Below are 16,696 nucleotides of genomic sequence, written 5' to 3' on the forward strand. Positions count from 1 at the left end.
GAAGAAGCGGAGCTTCTTTCTCGGAACAGCGTGTCGGCATCCGCCGATGCTTTGTGTGCAATAGCACTATACACTTGAGGGCATATTGCCCTCTGCGCAAGAAAGCGCGTGGCTCTGGCGAGCCATCCTTCGGGTCATCGCCGGGAAACGGCAATTCCCAGTAGGCGCGGGACGGCCTACTGGGGAAGAACTGAGTTCTGTTGTGTCTCGAGGAGGTAGAGGGCAACGGGGCTCAGCCCCGAAGAGAGCTGAGCTCTCTTACGAATAGAGTGTGTGCAAGCCGGGCTTGCTGGTCGTTCAAGCGAACGTGAAGGGCTTTGAAAATCCATGGAGAGTCTTGATTGACTCAGGAGCCTCGGGCAACTACGCCCGTCGCTCCACCCTGGAAGGGAGTCAGCTGCATGCTGAGGCACTGGAAGTGCCAACGAGAGATACGATCTCTGTCCGTCTCGCGACGGGGACACTGGTAACTGTGTCGAAGGTCTCTGTCGACCTTGGAGTGAAGTTTGAGAACTTCGATAGCGTGGAACGCTGTTTGGTCTTAGACCTGGATGCGAGGTATAACCTCATCCTTGGCATGGCATGGCTGGAACGCCATGAGCCATGGATCGACTGGAAGTCGAAAACGCTGGGTGCGTCGCACCCTGCTCCTAGTGGAGCTTTGGTGAGTCATGAACCCACCTCTGCTAGGAAGCAGAAGCGCTTTTGGCGCGAGCACGAGGCCGAGGCGGCCGTAGTGCTGGACATTGGTACGTCCGAAATTGCTAGCAACGAGGTTGCTGTTTGCCCAGAGGGCGTACGTGGTGCGGCACGTTATCCGCTGAGCGGTGCAGGTCAGGTCAATGACTAACTGCTGGGTCCTGGTGAGGACGAGCGCGGAGTGGCGCGTAATCCACTGAGTGGTACGAATCTGGTCGATGATCTACCGCTGCGTGACTCGAGGGTCGCGGTCGACTGCGAGTCGAGGCATCATGGGCGTGGCCCATGAGATGCAGGTGAAGTGACACCTAGTTTACTGTGTGAAGGTCAAGAATCCCTTGGCTTTCAGCCGAGTGTCTTGCGAGACACTGTATCCTCTTCGAGGAGTGATGGTGCTGCTGCACCCGGTGGTGGTGACGGAGATGTCGCCACACCGCCCTCATCCGGCCGAATTCGGTCGCGGAGGGAGAGGAGGAGAAGACGCAGGGCGTCTGTGACGCCTTCGACGTCGGACGATGTGTCCAACGTGTCGAGCGGTGATGCTCCACGTGATTGCTGTGAACAGCTGTATACACTCGTTAACGGAGTGACGGGGGAGGTAGAAGGCGATATCAGCCTTGACACTCTGCCCGCTGCAGATGCTCTGCTAGAGCTGGACGAGATGTCCATTGCCGAGTTTGGCGAAGCCTTAAAGGCAGGCGAGCTAGCCGAGGTGGTCCTGCTGGGACCTGAGGAGGAGTTGAACTCCTCATCCGTCGTGGACGACGCGGTCCTAGAGGACACAAAGAAGGCGCTGAGCGCAAGAAGTGGATCGGCGATCCTCAAAGATCCTTCGGATCCCTTCTACCCGGTGGTGAAGGAGTATGGAGACGTTGTCTCGGAAGACCCACCGACGGGCCTGCCTCCGGATCGAGGCGTGTGTCATGAGATTGACCTGGTTCCTGGAACCAAATACTGCGTAACAAGACAATGGCCTTTGCCGAGAGAGCAGTGTGACGTCATTGACGCATTTTTCCGTGCGAAGCACGAGGCAGGGATGGTGCGCGAGAGTAAGTCTCCGCACTCGACACCCACGTTCTGTGTCAGAAAGCCGAGCGGCAAGTGGCGCATTGTTCATGCTTTTAACAAGCTAAATGCGGCCACTATCCCGGCGCAAACGCCGATTCCTCGCAAGGATGTTCTGCAGAACAACATGGTAGGCTGTACGTTGTACAGTGCGCTCGACTTGGTCGATGGTTACTACCAATTGCTCATGAGAGCGAGCGACATTCCGCTGACAGCGGTGAGTACTCCGAGCGGTATGCTCTGGGAGTGACTGGTCATGCCCCAGGGGCTGTCGAGCGCACCAGCAACGTTCAATCGTCTTGTGACGCAGTTGTTTAGGCCCCACCGGGCGTACGCTCAGACGTACTTTGACGATATATTCGTCCACAGTCGTGCCGAGCACGGAAAGTCAGACGTGGATAACCACATTGACCACTTGCGAGCGGTGCTCGAGTGCATTCCCACTAATAAGTTGTATGCCAACTTGGACAAGTGCGTCTTTGGCGCGGAGGAGATACCTTTCCTCGGGTGCTTCATTGGGAAGCGTGGCTTACGGGTAGATCCTGCCAAAGTCAAGGCCATCGTGGACTGGCCGGTTCCCAAGAACCAAAAAGACTTACGCAAGTGGCTAGGCTTAACCAATTACTTGCACAAGTACAGCGCGAACTACGCGGAGATGGCTCGGCCATTATCAGATCTTCTTAAGAAGGACGCACCATGGTGCTGGAACGTCGAGCACGACGGAGCCTTTGAGGCTGTGAAGGAGAGCCTCCTCCAGGCTCCGATCCTTGCGCTACCGGACCCGGATAGTCCGTTAAGCGTCGTCTGTGACGCCTCCGATTTTGCAATCAGTTGTGCTCTACTACAAGCAGACGCCGAAGGGCGTGAACGCGTGATTGCGTTTGAGTCTCGCCAGCTCTGTTTTATTTACTATTATTGCCGTCAAGCCGCCTAGGGGTAAATGTATCTCTTTAACTATATAGCATAGTTAAACCTAATCAAATGCATAACGTGTGGCTTTCAGCCAACGTACTGAGAGACTTTGTTAACTCTCCAACTTATGTACTGATAGTTTGTTAACTCTCCGGGTACTTCGTACCCCTGTGTGTTCCACACCATGTAACCCCGTTACAAAGAGCTACTTGCAATGAAGTATGCTCTAGTCAAATTCAGGGTACACCTGCTAGGCTCTAAGCCTTTTGTGATCTTTACTGATCATGCGTCGCTACGCACTGCGACACAGTCGCCTCATCTCTCTCAGAGAATGGCAAGATGGCTTTCCTTCTTTGCCGAGTATAACTTCGAGGTGAAGTACAAGCCGGGGCGGCTTAATGTAGTGGCCGATGCGATCTCGCGCAGGCCGGACTACGAATTAGCTCATGTCACGACAGGGACGTCGTCAGTGCATGATTTGATACGCAGAGCGTATGCACAGGACGACATGTGCGTAGCGCTGCTACGGGCTCTTGGGAGCGAAGAGTTAAAAGACTCTGACAAGGAATTGTCTGCGCGCTTACGCGCGAGGCTGCATCGATACTCGCTAGATGGTGGCCTGCTGTACTACAGCACCAACTCTGAGGATAACCCTCGTGTAGTCGTTCCTCATGATGAGGATCTAAAGTATCGAATCCTCTATGAGGTTCATGATACGCCCGTGGGCGGGCACTTAGGTCGGGAGAAGACCTATGGCTCGGTGAGCTCGATGTACTGGTGGCCCAAGATGTATAAGTGTATGTACGCACGTGTGAGACGTGTCAACGGACAAAGTCCGCGCCGAACACGGCAGCGTCATTGGCGAGTTTGCCTGTCCCCAAGGGATGCTGGCAGTCCATGAGTATGGACTTTGTGTTTGGCCTTTCCAAGGATAAGGCGGGAAACACGGGTATAGTGGTCTTTGTAGACCGAGTGAGCAAGATGGCTCATTTAGCGGCAGTGCCGGACACCATTGATGGTGAAGGTACAGCTTTGCTGTTTTTAGACCGAGTATTTCGCCAGCATGGCTTGCCTGAGGCAATTGTCTCGGATCGAGACCCGCGCTTCACCGCGAAGTTCTGGACGTCCCTCTTCAGAGTGCTCGGCACTTGTTTGGACATGTCCACAGCGGACCATCCGCAGACCGATGGTCAAACCGAACGCGTGAATCGCGTTGTGGAGGATACCCTCCGAAGCGTATGCGCTGAGGCGCCAAAACGCTGGAGCCAGATGCTCCCACTCGTTGAGTTCGCATTAACCCCTTAGTTCCCGTGAAAAAAGTGGGGGGTATATTTTGTTGTTATGTTGGAGGTCCAACATAAATTAATATGGGAGTTTGTATGCTTCAGAATCCGTCCGGTTTTGTCCTGTGGATAGTACAGGATACCTCCAGTAAAAACAAAGACGAATCCAGCTTACCAGCATCTTATGTTGGCTCTAGTAATTGTCAAAATAGTTTAAGATGACTGGGCAACATAAGAAATGCCCTGTTTATTTGAGGCCATGTTTCTGCATCATGGCACGCGTCTAACACCACTGCCTTGAAAGCGAGAGCCAATAGAAAATGTAGAGAAGAAGACGTTTCAATTGATTGCATGCCCCAGCAACAAAAAAAAACTAAAAATACTCAGAAAAAGGCTTCCTAGGCGTCACTCGCCTCCGCCTCGTTGTCCAAGTCGTTTTCAGCTTCTTCGCGGTCGCTGTGAGCGGTGCTCTCGACATCCGCGCTACGCCGACGTCGCTTCTTGCCAGGGTGACGTGAAGGCGGTCGGTCGCGGACTTTGTGGTCCATCAGCAGGCGCTGGGGAATGTCGTTTCCGTTGTTCCAGTCCGTATGCCATACGTGGAAACACGTCTTAGCTCGTCCTTCACGAGCTACGTTACACATAGACTTGCGGCGATTTCCTGTAGAGCACCCGGGACAGAAGTATTTCGTGTACTTCCGCGGCTTGACCTTGAACAGCGCGCATACTTTGCAGGATCGGTGGCGTCGCTTCAGTCCGTGTTCTCCGTCTACGGTGTCCGGATTCTCCTCCAGTGTATGCCCATTAGCGATAACATCGTCTGAATCTGTTTGTCTGCTCGAATCTGATCTGGCTGGAGACGCAGCAGTCCAGGCTTGGGCTCGAGTTGATTGCGCGATAGTATCGAAGGCCTCAATAGAATCCACGGCCAGAAGCTGGTCCATCAAGGTCTCGAAGAACTGAAAGTGTTTCGCCGCGCTCAGGTTGTTCATCTGCCGGTAGTGGCGAAACACGATGAAAGCGTTTACGAGCGCCATGTCGAACAACCCGAAAAACAGGGTTTTATAGTACTTTCTCGTCTTGTAACTGAGTTGGACGCTGTAGCGCTGCATCCGGAGCTGGTCGTGGACATCGACGCCACCCATCCAGCGGTGGTAGTCCCGTACCAACTCCGGAGCAGGTACTGGGGTCATCTCTCCGTGCACACGACGCATTACAGTCCCAGTGACTCGGCTGCCTCCGCTGGCGAGCATGTGGACCGGGTTACGATCCATCCACATGAGTGCCGTGATTGCTAAGAACATTTTGTTCTCTGCTATCTTCACCGTGCCCTGAGGAGGAACTACCTCTTTTCGACCGTTCACTTGCTTATACTTCTTCGACGTAACCACTCCATCCGCATATCCAGTGCGATCTGTTTGTATGGTGCCAGTCAGGTACATTCGTCGATGGAGGAGTTCTAGCGCCAGGCCTACCGAGGTGTAGAATCTATCCGTGATTACTAAGCGCCAGGGGCTTGTAGAACTAGGCGGGCACAAAGCATTCATGTTCCGGATCACAGCGGCTTCTCCACAGTTGTTGTCCTCAGGTACTGGTGTCCGGAGATGCGTCTTGGCTCCACAATACACTTCGAGTCTGGATACAAACGCCAAACATATCTAAAGTTAGCCTTATGTTGGATGACATTGTAGAGAGCAGTGCTTATGTTGATCCAAGCCAACATAAGCACTTGGACCAAAAAAAAGAAGCGCAACCAGCAATGGCTAGTTGCGCTTCATACCAGACTCACCTCAGGCAGTACGCTGTCTTGGCACACGCCGCGACGAATACCTTGGTTCCCCATTTATGAGGCTTATCTTTGTTGAACTGGCGGGTTGGATTGTATCGCGATCGGGACGGGAGGGTGGCTTCATCGAAGCTGATGACAGGAGGGGTGCGGTAACCTCGAGCAAAAGTCCGCTGTAGCACGTCGACTACCGGTCGTATCTTCCATGCGCGGTCGAGCTTCGCCTGAGGCGACTTGTTGTTGCTGAAGTGCAGGTAGCCCATTAAATGGAAGAATCTGTTCTTCGACATGAACTGACCGAACCTGTTGGACGGAAGTGCACCCACCTTCTTTAGCCCCCAGTGTGCGGCGATTTCTTTCCTGATCGGAGTCAACATCCGCGCGATCAGCAACGCCATGACGCGAAGAATTTCCCACGGTTCAATCTTAGGGACGCTTGACAACCGTCGCCGGATGGCACTCAACTCTTCAACCTCCCCTCCACTGGTGCGCTGCTGGTCTCGGATCCCTCGGGCCCGATGCACAAGTGTCTGCGACTGATAGTTGCTCGATTCCAACGTGATGTTCAACCACAGTCTCGGTGGCAAAAAGTAGAACAACAGTGCAAGCGGATCTTCTGCAACAGCCATCACACTCTCGCTTGGTCGAAACGGTCCGTCGTAGAGGTCAGCATACGTAGGGTCGGGGCCAAACTTGTCAGGATCTGCAAGAGCAAGAGTGATGAATGATGGTTAGTATATGTTGGAGCTTATGTGGGATCAAGTTGAAATTCGATCTCATTATGTTGGACTGTATCAACGTGAGCGCACCGTATTCCCACCCAGTCTTTCGCATGTTCTTGAGAACCTTCTTGTTGCGAGCAGCAGACAAACAAAGCGGGTCTGGAAGCATCGTCGCGTTGGGGTCACCGACCTCGTCTTCATCCGTGAGCTCGCCGAGGCTCCAGTCTTCACTCCACCCGCTATCATCGTCTTCTTCTTCTGGCTCCTCATCGAATCCCGTCTCCTCGTCAGAGTTCAACCTAGTGCATTGCTCAGCACCCATCTTCATTAGGTTCGGGTCTCCACTCACCATACACGTCGGGCTTCCAAATGGACGTTTCACTTCTCCCTCCCCATCACCCGTGGACAGACCCGGAGGGGCCCCTGTGGTGCCCACTGCGTCCTCGTCATCACCACTAACCAGGTTGTCGTCTTGTAAAACAGGACGTCGACGTTTCTTCGATTGACTTGACTTCCGAGGCTTGGGGGGTCGACGGCTCCTGCCAAGAGATGGCGGCCTCGCCGTAATCTGCTCTTTTGTTGACCTCCGTGAAGAAATACGCGCAGGGGTGTCCGCATCGTTGTCCACGCGAGCCGCAACATCGGTCTCCAAATTGGACATCAAGTCGGCCATTATCTCGACCACGGCTGGTTCTAGTGGCACCTGAGCCTTGGTAGGTGCTGCGGATGACGACGGTATCGCCATTGCCTCAGCAGCGACGTCCGTCGCGTCAACCTCAACGTTCTCTGCGTCCTTGGCTTCGGCGTCCTGACAAGGCTTCCCAGGGTTTGATGGCTTGTACACTCCCGTCGCCTATCGGACTTCCATGGCTGGTGTCGTTAGTTTAGCGCGGTCTTTAGCAGCTCGTTTCTTCTGCGGCTTTGCGGTAGCGGGTTGCTTAGCCTCCGCAACGGAAGAAACACAATCAGCATTCGCAAAAGCACTTTCAGCGGGTTCCGCGTTCTCCTGAGCGCCAGCTGTGTCTCCATCACTACCGCCAGCACGATCACGGTCATCACGAGCACCTACAATCACAACAGAGTCAGCACTACCGCTTTCATCAAAGTATAGGCACGCATGAGCAGTACCGTCACGATGACGTGGTGCCACCACGTCGCGCTCTGCAAGCGCCACAAATCGGCCCAGCGCTGCGCTGTCCCGAAGAAGATGGCGGCGGTGTCGATCGCTGAGCTTGGTCAGCAGCTGCGCGTGTCGCTCCTTTGTCTCTCCTGCAGTGTGTCCTGGCTCCGTGGTCCGTGGTGTCCGCCCGGGTGGCCCTTTACCTGCCGTAGCGACCATCGCTTTTGGTCTTACGTGCAAGCTGCGAAATTGAAGAATGAGGAGAGATTTGGGCTGGCGGCCACCAGTTCAAACGGGAATGGCGTGCTTTGACTCTGTCACACTATCCTGATCCAAAACCCCGAGCCCTGTGCAATGGCTCGTCTTGAACCAATAATACTACCTTGACTTCCGTATGCCGATCTCAATAGATCGGTTCCAATACAAAAATCAAGTATAACTTTTGCTTATGTTGGACCTCCAACATAACATAGATGCCCAAAAAAAGATACACCCGTTATGTTGAGAGGTCCAGCATGCGGGAACTAAGGGGTTAAATAATGCAGTGCACGCCTCGACAGGCTACACTTCGTTCTATGTGAACGGCTTAGTTAACCCTCGCGTCCCACTGACGCCGCCACGCAGTGGCTCAGGGCTTGATGGGGGAGGGATAGCCGAGCGGCTAGCTGATGTCAGCCCTGTTGCGGTTCGCAAGCAAGTCGATGACTTTGTCTCCTTGAGACTGAGCGTAATGCGTCAAGTACGCGACGCTATGGCTGAAAGCCAAGACATGCAGAAGGAACATGCAGATGCCAAGGGCAGAAGCAATGTTAAGAGGTTTGAGGTCGGTGACCAAGTTTTATTAAACGCTAAAAACCTACCTACTCATGCAGTGTCTGCAGTCTTCAAGACGAAGTTGATACCTCGGTTCATAGGACCGTTCAAGGTCGTGGCCAGGAAGGGCCTAGCGTATACGCTCAACCTTCCGAAGAAGATGCGCACGCATCCGGTCTTCTATGTTGGCTTGCTTAAGCCATACCAAGACCCTGCTCAGGTGAGCGCGGAGGCGTTGGCACCAACGGTGGCTGGGCCACGGACAGCTGCAGGGCAGCAGGTGGGAGAGCCACGGGAGGCTGAACGACAGCAAGTGGTGGATTCACAGATGGCTGATCAACAGCATGTGGCAGAGCCACAGGTCGCGGAGCGAAGTGCTCGAGATGCAGGAGCAAGGCAAGCTGAACGTTCAACCGAGCGACTGGACGCTCAAGTTCCGAGACCTGGTTGTGAGTCAACAGTGGTGGCTCTAACCTATCCACAAGGTGAATCATCTCTTCGAGATCGACCGATGGGCGGTGAACGTGAACGTTCGCGTCGTGGACGCCGGCGTCGCATGGACGCAGACGCCGTTCCGGCAAGTGCTGACTCTCCCCGCGAGAGCCCAGCTGAGGCAAGGCCTCCTCCTGCTCTGCTCGATGAGCATGGTGAGCCCCACTTTCACGTGGAACGCCTTGTGGCGTGGCGTAGACGCCAGGGTCGTACCCAGTACTTAGTGAAGTGGAGGGGTTACCCTCACTCACAGAACTCATGGGAGTTTGAGGTTATCCTCCGGCAAGATTGCCCTGACGTCGTTGACGCTTACGACCGGGCACATCATGTGCCGAAGCGCCACCATGGCGTGCGACAGCGTCGCCAGGCGCTGGGCGCCTCCCACTAGCGTGGGGAGCGATCAGGTCAGTAGTTGAGCTCAGGCTCTGGCCAGTGGCTGCAGCAGCCAGCTCGTACGTATGAGCGGTGCTCGCAGCGGGAGCAGGAGGTGGAGAGACCTCGTAGTGTTAGGGAAATGGTCCCGAAAGAAACAGGTGCTTCGTGTTGTGCTGGACAAGGTTCAGGCACAAGCGTCTCGATAGACGCATAGTTGTTTTGAAACAACTTGCTCGATGAGCATGAAATCCTTATGTGGATGCGCTGTAACAGCGAAAGTGGTGTCCCGGATGGGGATCGAACCACTGGCCTTTGGCTTGACAGGCCGGAGCTCTACCATTGAGCTATAAAGGCGATGCCCGTACGTCAGTCCGAGAACGGACTACTCATGGTATGAGAGGGCTGCGCCCGGGTGGATTTGAGCCACCGACCTGTGGCTTCCAAAGCCAGCGCTCGACCACTGAGCTGAAAGGGCGTTGCCCTTGAGCTTGTCCATTCAAGGACAACAGTTCGTAGAGCGAGAGGGCTGCGCCCTGGTGGTTTCGAACCACCGACCTGTGGCTTCCAACGCCAACGCTCGACCACTGAGCTAAAAGGGGATTGCCCTTAAGCTTGTCCAAGCGTGGACAATCGTTCATGAAACGAGTGGGCTGTGCCCTGGTGGGTTCGAACCACCGACCTGTGGCTCTCAAAGCCAACGCTCAACCATTGAGCTAAAAGGGTGTTGCCCTTAAGCTTGTCCAAGCGTGAACAATCGTTCATGGAACGAGAGGGCTGTGCCCTGGTGGGTTTGAACCACCGACCTATCGCTTGTGAAGCGAGTGTTCAACCGCTGAGCTGTTGTCGACGACTCGACTGAGTCAAGAGCATTGCTCTAAGCGGTTTGCAGCTCTTGGAGTAGGCGAGGAGCGCGAGCGTAGGTCTGAGACCGCTTGAGAGCAAGATGCGCGCTGCGCTTGGAACATTGGGCCGTGGGCCGACGACGAGAAGTTGGGCATCAACGATGCGTAGGCGTTTGTGAGCTGACGGAGCTGTACAACGCTGGGGTGAGGTGTAGTAACCTCCGCCGTCTTAACAAGACGTGACCTCACTCAGGAAAGTTTCGAGAACGGAATGCTCTCATCTTAGTGGGGGAGAGTGTAACGGGGTTACATGGTGTGGAACACACAGGGGTACGAAGTACCCGGAGAGTTAACAAACTCTCAGTACATAAGTTGGAGAGTTAACAAGGTCTCTCAGTACGTTGGCTGAAAGCCACACGTTATGCATTCGATTAGGTTTAGCTATGCTAGATAGTTAAAGAGATACATTTACCCCTAGGCGGCTTGGCCGCAATAATAGTAAATAAAACACTTCTGGTTTTAAAGCATAAAAGTTAAGGTATTAACTTTGAGCCCTGGTCTTGGGCTGTAAGTGTCCTTTGGATAAGGAACTTAGTATTAGTGACTCTTTGAGTCGAACGTCTTCCTCTGACGCTAAAGCTACGGCAGCCCCGCTGCAGTACTCGTCCCTCGGAGGGAGAACAGTGCGTTTGGAGGCTCCGGGAAGCTGACGGGCCGCTGGATGGACCCATGTACGTAACGATGGGTCGTGAGCCGAGTCTCCGGGAGTCTGCAGCTAGCTCATTCTTCGACGATGCGGATGGACTGAAGCGACCTGCCTGGCAGGCCACTCTCACGCTTCTATTGCCTGGTCAGCGCCGATCTGACGTCGACCCCGCGCTCCAAGAGCATGTTGATGTGGAGTATTGGATCTCGCATTGGCGACTGACGCAACCGTCCCATGATTTGTTGAAGGAGCTCCTGATGCGCCCCCTTCTTTCGGTCTTTCGGCTTTTGCGGCTTTCTCAGTTCTTCGTGGCCTCAGCTGATTGTGACACCAAGTTCGTTCGTCACACCTCTGAGGTGTACTTGTGTGGCCAAGTTCTCACCTACGTTCGAGCTTCGACCATCGTTTTGGTGGATGACATAAACCTTGTGCTGGATCCGGGATGCAGTTACTTGTGTATGGTGGGTGTGCGCGGTTCTGCGGGCGCGCCCCGTCAAGTGGTGGCCGTGCCATTGAGCGACATGCACAGCCAAACCATCTCACGTGATGAATTCCTGCTGGAACTCGGACATTATTTCCGGTTCACATCGTCACTGCCTAACTTTACGACTGCCTGGCAGCTGTTCACTACGTCACCACCGGTCAGACCGGCTGGTGTACGAGCTGCTCAGTTTATTCAAGGCACCTGGTGCTATGGGTGGTATCTTGGTTGACATTGGTGGCCAGGCCATCTCGTACGTTACTCCACGTGGGGCTAAGACTTCCGTGGTTCCCGCTACGTTTGCCTGGCAATGTGTGGCTACCCCGGCGTTTGACGATACGGTCTCCGTAATTTTGGGTCGATTGCATGAGTCGTCAGACGACGATAGTCTTCCCTTGCTCACGCTAGAGGATACGATCCTCACCCCCTGCAACCTGTTCTCTACCGTATGCGCGGTAGGCTCACCAGCGGCACCTGGAGCCAGGGCAGCCACGGGGGCTCCGCAACGCGGGCCGGACCAGTCTACAGCCCACACGTTCTTGCAGCGCCTACTACAGGAACAATGCGAAGCCAATGCTGCCTTTCGCTTCCCGATAAAGACCATGGCAGCAACGCTGGAATCCTTGCAGCAGCAAATGACCCAACCTGTAACTCTGCCTCCGCCGCCCCAGGGGCGCGCGGGCCCGATGGAAATTTCGGACCCAAGAGACACCGCTTAACATCGTGTCGTTGAGCAACAAGTGGGTCGACGCGTCACGAGCTCGACGAGGAGCCACGGTCACCGGGAGGCTACCTGCAAGCACATGGTGAGGCGGAGCCGGATCAGCGTGGGCGCTCACGAGGTCGTTCCCGTTCACCGGCCCCACGCCGCCACCACCGCTCTCGTTCTCCGCGCCAGAAGCGTCGCTCTCGATCGGGTAGCCCACATTCCCGACTGGGACGCTCTCGTTCTTGTTCACGATTACGTTCCGAGTGACCTCGCAGGTCTGGTGCCCGGCACCGCCAGTCCTGTTCCCGTCACCGCCGGTCCCGTGATCGACCGCGGTCGCTGAATACGATAACCCAGGGCCACTTGCCGGTCGGCAACAGTTTGTTTCGACCATCGACCAGCGAGGTCGCGGTCCATCGTGCAGCCCGGGTAGGTCCGCGCCCACCGCTTCGGTCAGCAGGTACGGATGAGTTCTACCGGCGCTTCATTAACATGTCGTGGCACGATCGAGTCTTCGCCATCCAGCGTCAAGAGTGTTTTCGAGGGCGGTACCGGGTCACCAAAGTGACCGCCAAGCTGTTGTTTTCGGTGGACCTTTTTAGCCGTCCATTCGACCACTTCTTGTCCTCATAGGACCCCGGGGGCTACCGTCAAGACAGAACAGTGCTTCACGAAGATTCTCAATGGGGCGGCTCTGAGCCGGCTCCAGCCCTAACGATCCGCCGGGCGGACCAATTGCACCAGGTGCTTCACGTTCTTCAGGATGCAACCGCGGAATGGTATCCATTCGACGTGGCTGCCGTCTTCCGTACGGTGCATGGCGACGCCGTTCAGAACTTGCCCCTTGCGGCTCCCCGGGAGCTGCTCAACGCCATGTGCAGCCTGTACCAAGCCATTTTCTCCAATCTGTACAGCGACCTTCTTCACGATGTGGACCATCGTGGTCGGGAAGCTCACGCCCGGCACGAGTTGCGGCTACAGCTTTACATACTTCGTGTTTTGTGTGATTTCAGTCTGATCTTGTACCCCGAGTCTTCAGTCATCCCCGTATGATGTAGTGTGCTGTACCTAACCCACCTCCAATTATGTAGTCTCAGGTGGTGGTGTACGATATCACGGCTTCGTACGGTTCCGTTGCTCCGTACTACTGGTTGGCGTCTATGCTCTTACGTGGATCGTGCCCTTTTCCGTTAATGCGCTCTCTCTGGTCGGGGCTCATGCTCTTCAGTAATACGACCGTCTTTCGTGGTTGCTAACTATTCCCTGCTCCGCGTCGTGGCCTCGTTCTCCCCCTATGTGCTCTCCCATGATTTCGTGGCTGGTCCGCCGTCCGCACAATCCTGTTCGAATGTAATATCTTCATCCATGACTCGGTGAGCGCAGGTTATCGTGCTCCATGGTTTGTTGGAGGGGAGGTGGCTACAGCCTTAAGTATTACGTGTCGGCGTGTACTGTCTTGTGTTGGAGGCTCCATGTGCATTCGTCGACCCAGGTACAGTGCGGTTTCGTTTACTTGAGCTACTTGCCATTCTGTTGTCTCATGTGGCTCTGTACGACATTGAGATGTCACACTCTTTCGCTTCACCGTACTACAGACCGGATACCACGCTCTGCCACGGCCCGTGCTTTTTCGTGGCCTTCGTTGCTTCGTGGTTCCTTACTCACCCGTTTCTAACACCGCTTAGTGCTTATACACGATCGCATTTGGTTTCATTCTTCAGTACACCGCCCTCTTTCGTGGCTGTTAGCTGTTCCATGCCCCCAAGGGCTTGCGTAAGTTTTACAGGTTTTGTGGTCCATACGCATCCATCGTCCATGACGTCTTATCGACGGTACTCTCGCCGACTGGTGCTATTCCATTGTAATATTGATCCATCTCCCATGTAACGTGCTCTCCTGTCGTGGCCCCATCGACCGCGTTATCGCGCTATCATGCAATCGCAGTGTGGTTCTGCTATTATATGTTTTCGTGCTCGCGTAGTGTATCTGCGTTTCTCGTGTTATCGTGTACCAAAATGGTATTGTGCTCCGCGGTGTGCAATCGTCGTATCCCGAAGCGCTCCCGGGTGCTTCCGTTATTTAGTACTTTTTCTACAAACATAATGTTTTTAGATTCGTGGTACTTTGTTTTACTTATTTTAAAATTCAAGATGGTTGTTCTTAGTATTGTTTATATTAATTTATGTATTTCGCTTGCATTCTGTTGTACTATTAGTACACGTATTTTTTTTAATTAGCGCTCGATAAAAGTACAATTTTGTTACTAATATCAAAATACTAGAAACCTTTAACTTGTGATTATAGCCAAATGAAAGGTGACTGAACAAATGCAGGTCACAATTTGTTTTGCGAAGCACGAACCACGGAAGCAAGCTCGCAGCCACGAAAAAGGACAGGAAACGAAGAAAGCGAACGAGGGCTGAAATAATGACACCCCACATGCTGAAAAGCACGACCTACAAAAGAGCACGCAAGTTTAAAGCCACGGTAGCTCACGTAGCTGTGAGAGTACACGGAAATGTATTCTCTCGTAACACCTCGGTAGAGCACGGAGCATCCAAACACGAAACCACGAGGGACCACAAAGCGAAAATTTTCCAGCGTTAGAGCACGATACTAGGATAAAACCCGAAGCTCACCAGGTCATGGAGCGCGATACCACAGACGAACACGACAGCATAGACACCAGACCAGCCACGAAACCATGAAGAGCACGCCAGCATGAACGGCAATCCAGCCACTAAGCCATGGGAGGCTAAGCAGTCACGGGGGCTATAGACGGAAAATTTCCGAGCCATGGAGCACGATACCAGTCTAGATACCGATCCACGGAGGAAGATAGTACATTGGAATAGGATTGCGCGGACGGCGAACCAGCCACGAAATTCTCGGGAGGAAACTTGGGGTGATCGCGATAATCTGCGGATTCAAACTTCCCCAATCAACTGTTTATGATCAGTCTATGCAAGCTCTAATTTTAGTGCCAACCAAGAATTTAACACACACCTCACAGACAAACATCTTCCCCCTTCCCTTAACTTGAGCTTTAAGTATCGAGGCGCAGCTACAAACGGCAGAGGCGAGGTGACAGTAACTGGATCGCCAAGTGAGAGGCAAATGAATGTGCAGATACGGGTGCCGATATACGATTAAGATTGTGAAGGTACACGCATTGACGAGATTAGTTACGGGTTGGCAAGACTACGGTCCCGAATGTGACTTTTCTTTGGCGAAAACCCACCGTTCTGACACAGAATATGCGTGAATTGAGCACAAGTCATTCCTTCGTTTGCCGGGTTGCCCTCGGGCTTTGTTGCAAAGCGTCACCACGCCTTTCTTGGCCTCCGAACCCTTTGGGCAATAGAATGTCGATGTTCCCCCACGCCGCTTACCTTCAGGTTTGTAGCAGGAGTATACTTTACACTGGCGCTGACCCAGCGTTTGGATACCGTTTTGCATGCGCATATCTGCCGTTTGAACTTATGCATGTCCGCCATGTACACTAACCTGTTCAGGAACTGTAGTAGTAGATCAAGATGTTCCGGTTGTCTTTGTAAATGATGTCTCTGTTTGGAGGATATGTTTCTTGTGCATTCTTGCCACGAACACATAATGCGGCATTTTCTTCTTGCACTATTTCTCTTACAAAAGCGAATGTACAATGTACGCGTTCATCATGGCCATGTCTAATAGCCCAAAAAAGAGACGCTTGTAGTACTTCTGGAATCTGGTATAAAGAACAACATAAATTAGAAATCATAAGATGACATTGTCAGGATAGCATTTACCCTGCCGCTAATTGTATAGAGTACGACTGAAGTCGCAGTTGATTATGGCGGTCAGCACAACCCATGAAGCGCTGGTATTATGCTTCAATCCCCTTGTAGTCATGCCAAAAGGAAGGGAAAAGAAGAAAGAGAGGAAAACGACAGACTGATTGACGAACCGACGGACAGACAGACTACAAGATAAGGCGGTGGTACTAGCGCTCTCGACACCCGCTCCGCGGGCGCATGGAAATGGTTGGTTGGTGTAGAGAGGGCTGACCACCTCCGCTGCTCTGTAGTGGGTGCAGATTTTTATTCAAAGCAAAGCTACATATAATATATATTCCGTGTTCTACTACTTTTGCTTGAAGAAACAAATGTACACACTATCCTTAGTGCTCAAATGTTCTGCCTCACCAAACGCCTCTCCACCTCTCGCTTGCATTTTCTGAAGCCGTTTCTGACAATATCCATTATAGCTATGAATATCTGGAAGGTGGCCGTTACAGATGGATAGGCGTGTTATAGGTCTAGCTTGGGAAGCGGAAGCTTTCGTCGTTACCACCGGGGTTTAAAGTGATCTGCAATATGAGCACCATCTTACCCTGAAAGATTTTTGTCTTAATTTCCGATTGAGCACTTCGCTACTGAATCAGCATCACTCTGAGGTGCGCTTCTATGCAAATTCAATTTCTATTATTCAGAAGGTGGGCCATTATCAATGGTGCATTGAGCTTCAACATAAATCGGAGAGAGATTCCAAGTATGCTTAGTGATAGTACACACGTCTACCAAAACGTATTGGGATCCCACGCCATCGAGTAAACTTGGCACCAGGTAATGCTCCGTCGAGCCGAAAGGTATTCGCTACCATATCGTTAAATGCGACGGCAAGTGTGGTGTAGTGATTTCTCCGTGGTTGCG

The sequence above is a fragment of the Phytophthora infestans genome, genomic scaffold (assembly GCF_000142945.1).
Source record: "Phytophthora infestans T30-4 supercont1.107 genomic scaffold, whole genome shotgun sequence".
Lineage (NCBI taxonomy): Eukaryota > Oomycota > Peronosporomycetes > Peronosporales > Peronosporaceae > Phytophthora > Phytophthora infestans.